Source organism: Erythranthe guttata, chromosome 9 (genome assembly GCF_056151865.1).
Source record: "Erythranthe guttata isolate IM_541 chromosome 9, IM_541, whole genome shotgun sequence".
Classification (NCBI taxonomy): Eukaryota; Viridiplantae; Streptophyta; class Magnoliopsida; order Lamiales; family Phrymaceae; genus Erythranthe; species Erythranthe guttata.
The window spans coordinates 15,125,213-15,131,212 of NC_142541.1; positions in this window are offsets into that span (position 1 = coordinate 15,125,213).

The following is a 6,000-nucleotide window of genomic DNA, read 5'->3' on the forward strand; positions in this document are numbered from 1 at the left end:
GAATAAGATGTTTTTTTCGTAAGACAATACGTAGTTGAGGACAGTGGCCGTAATTTGCCCAAAATTTTCAATAAAATATCACTTAATTATTATTATAGTGAAGAAAAATATACACATTCTAATTAATCTCTAATATTCATATATAGCTACCACCACTATGAATGTAATAAATATTTAATGATGATAACAACATTAAATTCAAAAAATAAAAAATAAGTATTATAATTATAATTTATTAAATTATTATATCACATACAAAAGCCAAGTCAGCTAAAGGCTTAAAGCAATCTCAAATTGCCATGCGTACAACACTAACACGTACAGACTCATCCATCTGGAAAAGCCCACTCAGTGAGTCAACCCGTGCCGCGACGGCGCAGCCGCAGGTGAAATTCGATGGCGGAGCACCTGATCAGTAGTACATGGCTTCCAGCAACCACCTTTACAAGACTGAAAATCCTTCACGCCGCCGCAGGTTTTGATGCAGGCGATCATGCAGTCGGCGGTGTCATCGGCGGCGTTTCCTAGGGTTACGGCCAAGTGGAGCGCCACCACCACGGCGAGGAAGAATACAGGTCCAACTCCGCTGCCCTTCATTTTTTTGTTTTTGCTGTTATTTTCTCTTATCAAAATTTAGTGAGTCCTGAAGAATATTAGGGGCACTTATTTATAGGGTAAAATATTTAGGTAATCTGTCATTTGATTCTTGTAATCTTTAATTTGTCTGGATTTTAGGGATCTAATTATGAATTACTCCCTTTTTTTCATAATATTTGTGATTTTTTTTTTTCAATTTCAAATTTTTTGTCACTATATATATATATATATATATATATATATATATATATATATATATATATATAATTAGATTTCAAGAAAGAATTAGTGGTGACTGGTGAAGATTAAATGAGAGGGGTATTTTAGTCATTTTATTTCGTCGAATTCATTCACATTATTTTTATTTTTTTTAATATGTGTACATCAACTAAAAATGACAAATAATACGAGAATGAATGAGAACTAAATAGTAAATACTTATTATGTTATTATAATTAGTTTGATAACCCTTCATTTGTTCGAACAACATCTTCCGATTTCTGGCCAGGTGGATAGGCGGCACCGCCATAGACCGCCGGTGGTTTACCGCAGTATTTTTTCCTACAATTGGTCCAACAAAGTTGAGGCAACCCGTCGCAGAGTTTCGAACATATATATTCGCAACGATCGTCATCGTAATGCAGTGCTTCTGCTACAGAGATAATCACCATAATTGCCATCATTGAAATTATTATAGCTTTTCCCAATCCTGTGCACTTCATTTTTTTTTATTTATTATTATTATTAATTTTTTTTATATATAAATATTATTGCTTAATATTGGTACGAAATGTGAGCTAGAGCAGTATTTATAGGAGGGAGAATTTAATTAATGAAATTGGAATAGAGAGGATTATTTCATTTATTATGCATGGCATTTTTTTATTTTCCACTCGGAATTTGATATCACTCGCAATAAATTATTTACGCAGTTTTATAGCATAAATTTGAATGTTTTGTTTTATAGTAATTTCTCATGTTATAATTCAAAAAAACATTTATATTAATTTAAGGATTATTATATTTTTTTCATTTTGCCACTAATAAGGTCGAAAGTCTAAGGTTATGTAGTTCGCGTGGCAAAGCCAAAATCTTATCATTGGGGAGTGAATGTGCATTAAATACAATTTTTTATTTCCACTTTTTGGACAATAGTTTTCATTTCGGATTTCAATCACGAATTTTTTGTACCAGAATTGGAATAGATATGAGATATGATTAACGATCCTATTTTATTTTTTGAAAAAATTCCAAGAAATGATTTTCACCCCCTAAAAGTATCAATATTATCATACATTTACATTTTAGGTGACTAAAAATATGAAGTTTTCCTAATTCCACTATCTTGATCCTCAAATTTTCGGTGTTGGAACAATTTTTTCATTCCAATCTCCGCAACTCCGATTTTTAGTTTTTGAGATTTATTTTGGAACAAATTAGGATTAGTTTCACTCAAAAAAAAAAAAATAAAAAAAAAATTCTAAAAATTTTAATTCCAATCTGATCCGTCGATTTATAATTACAAGTTACAACAAAATGACATTTGTTCTCAAATTCCAAAAAAAGGAAAATGTGACACTCAACATTATTACTGATGAGAGAGAGTTCAGTTAATTTGCATCTTTCCATTTTCCTCCGGCCGCCGGAGAGGCTGAGCCGCCGCCTGGAAGCAGCGGCGGCAGATTACAATACTCTCTTCTACAAGCATCAACACAAGCTGGATTTGTTATCACGTCGCAGAGTTTTGAGCAAATGTCGCATGGTTCGTTAGGGTTACGGCGTCCTTCAGAAACAGATATTATATTAATCATCACCATAATCACCATTAATATCAATAAACCCCAACTTTTGATTACCTCCAGTCCTTTTCCCTTCATTTTCTATCCTTTTTACTTTTCTATGTACATTGAGAATGACACAATATATATTTATAAATTATAATGCATTGTTTAATTTTTAGAGGGTATTAATTTCAATTTTCCATTATATGATATCTAGATTTATTCACACTACTTGATTAATGATATTTTTTCTTTTTACCAAATATCTATTCCGATCCCGGAAAATTCGTATATCGGAATTTCGGAAAATTCGGATATCGGAACTTCGGAAATCACATTATAAGAAAATGTTCCAAAATCATAAATATTAAATTGACGGAAAACAAAAATTTGTTCCCATTTCCTAGTAGAAGCGTACATAAAGTCAAGCAATCTTAATTGAAAAAAATACAGGTTTCATCCTTCCAGTTTGCACCAATTTCACATTTGGTCCCTCGTGTTCACAAAAAACACATCTGGTCCCGCATGTTCCAATTATTCAACACTTTTAGTCATTTCAATCAATTTACAGTTAGTCCGTTACTTGAGGCAGTGATTGACACATGCTTGATTCCGTTACATTTAAGGGAAAATTGACATAAACGACTAAAAATGTTGAATTTTTTAAATATAAGGGACCAAATATGTTTTTGGTGAACATAGAAGACCAAATATGAAATCAGTGCAAACTTAATGGATGAAAACTGTAATTTTCCCAATCTTAATTTAATTGTTTTATAATTCCTCAAAATAAGATACTTATTTTCCAAGAACTACAACTCCTCAATTAAATAGTACATTAATTAGGATATGATTATTATAGATAATTGTTTGATGACCCTTAATTTGGTCCAACGCTATCTTCTGATTTCCGGCCAGGCGAATATGCGGCGGCGCCGCCAAAGCCAGCCGGCGGTCTACCGCAGTAGTTAAGCCTACAATTCTTCAAACAAGCCTCGGTCATATTCCCGTCGCAGATTCTCGAACAAATATATTCGCAACGATCTGGATAATGCAGTGCTTCTGCTACAGAGATAATCACCATAATCGCCATGATTGAAATCAAAGCTTTTCCCAATCCTGTGGACTTCATTTTATTTTAATTAAAAAAAAAAAAATATATGTTTGTTTGTTTTAATTGTGTATTTCTATGAATTGTGAGGGCAGTATTTATAAGAGTTTTGAATTTAATTAATTAAATTGTTTCATTTATCATGCATGGATTGTATTTGTGCCCTTTGTTACATATTGTGTTGGATTAATTGATTTTGGTTTTCCACTTTTGAAATTTCATATCAATCATAATTAATCATTACGATTTACGCCATTTTACAATTCAAAGAAATATGGGAATATATTAATTTCAGGATTTTTTTTATTTTATCATTTTTTGCCACATATAAAGTTGAAAATCTAAGGTAATTAATTTCGGTACTCGATTCGAGATTAATGGTTAAAAGCTCGTTTGCGAACCTAGCGAAACGAGATTGAACTCAATGTGATCGGAAACTCGCCTTGAACTCAAGACCGATTAGAAAAGGTAAAATAAAAGGAAAAATTACGGTTTTCATCTCTCAAGTTTGCACCTATTTCACATTTGGTCACCTATCTTCACAAAAAAATACACTTGGTCCTTCACGTTTCAATAATATAACGTTTTTGGTCATTTCCGTCACTTTACACTTAAGGGAAAATTACAGTTTTCATCCCTCAAGTTTGCACTAATTTCATATTTGGTCCCCCATGTTCATAAAAAACACATTTGGTCCCTTATGTTTCAATAATTTAACACTTTTGGTGATTTTTATCAATTCACCGTTAGTTCGTTAGTTAAGACAGTCATGGGAACATGATTGATTCCATTAGTACTAACGAAAAATTGACGGGAATGACTAAAAGTGTTGATTTTTTTAAACATGAGGGACCAAATGTGTGTTTCGAAAACGTAGAGGACCAAATGTGAAACATGAGTGATGAAAAATGTATTTTTCCCCACCTATAATATCAATACTATTATGCATTTTACATTTTCGGTGTCTAAAAAATTGGAATTTACCAAATTCTGCCTATTCGATAAAAAAAAAAAAATCAATTTTGGAACGATATTTTGCATTCTAGTCCCCGGAACTCCGATTTCTGATTTGTTCGATTTTTTGGAACCTAACGGAACTGGAATTAATTTTTCACTTTCGAAAAAATTGTTTTTTTTTCTTTCCAAAAGTGTTAATTACGATCCGATCTGTCCGATTTTCACCCTTAATTTAACCATTATATTGCATATTCAAAACCCAAAATAACTCGATTTTGTTACAACAACGAAATAACATTTATTACTCCAATTCCGAAAAATAACACACTCAAATTGAAAAAAAGAAAATGATATAATCATCATCATCCATTATTATAACGACTCTTGATTTATCCCAAAATTTATTTTATTCTACTCAACAATATTCCCATTCTCAATCCCCCGTGGCGGCGGCGGAGGCGGCGGAAGAAATTTATTACACCTTTTCTGGCAGTCACGTAAACAATCCAACATAAAAGTGTCAAGCACTTCTCCTTTGGTACAATCTCGGAAACATATGGTACAAGCGGTGTAACGATCATCGGTTATTACCACCTCTGCATCCGTCACCCATATTAGCAGCGCCGCCGCCATAAGTACGACCGCCGCCACACTCAGCCCTTCCTTCTTCATTTTTCTTTCTTTCTTTAGTTAGTTAGTATTTTGGAATATTGCAAATGCTTTATTGTGAGATAAAACTTATACATATAGATAGATAGATATAAATTATAATAGCTTTATTTATATAGTGGATTTTTTTTTTTTTTAATGAAATTGGAATATGATATTATTTCATTTATCATGCAAGGATTGTGCTGCTCATAATATATTGTGTTGAATTGATTTTGATTTTCCGATCCATTCGAAATTTGATATCAATCATAATAAATTATTACGAGAATAATATAGTTTTCATTCCTCAAATTTTGTACCGATTTCACATTTAGTTCCCATGTTTACAGAAAAAACACTTGATCCCTCGTGTTTCAAAAATTTAATATTTTTAGTCATTTCCGTCAATTTTCCGTTATTACAAATGGAATCAAGCGTGTGTATTTCACTGCCTTAATCGACGGACTAACGGTAAATTGACGAAAAGGACCAAAAGTGTTAAATTGTTGAAACATGAGGGACCAAATGTGAGTATGGACAACAATTGTACCGTGGCGGAGGCTCGGGAATAATCGAACGTTGTAAGCAATTATATGTGCTGAATGTGTTATAAAACTATTGAACTCACTCTTTTCTACGATCAATTAATATTAACACGACATTTTAGTGTCCGATGTACGAATTGTACGTCCATAAATGTAACAACCCGACGGTGCGAACCGAATAAATACACACGCACAAACGCTACACACTCCCATCGTGTCAAATTATTTGTCGTTTAGGTAAAAGAAAAATTGGTTTCAAATTATATGATGCTTTTATTTTATATATTGTATTTTTCTCAATTTTGCTCTTACTAATTTTGATTAGTTGAAGAGATAATTAATGATAAAACGAACAAGG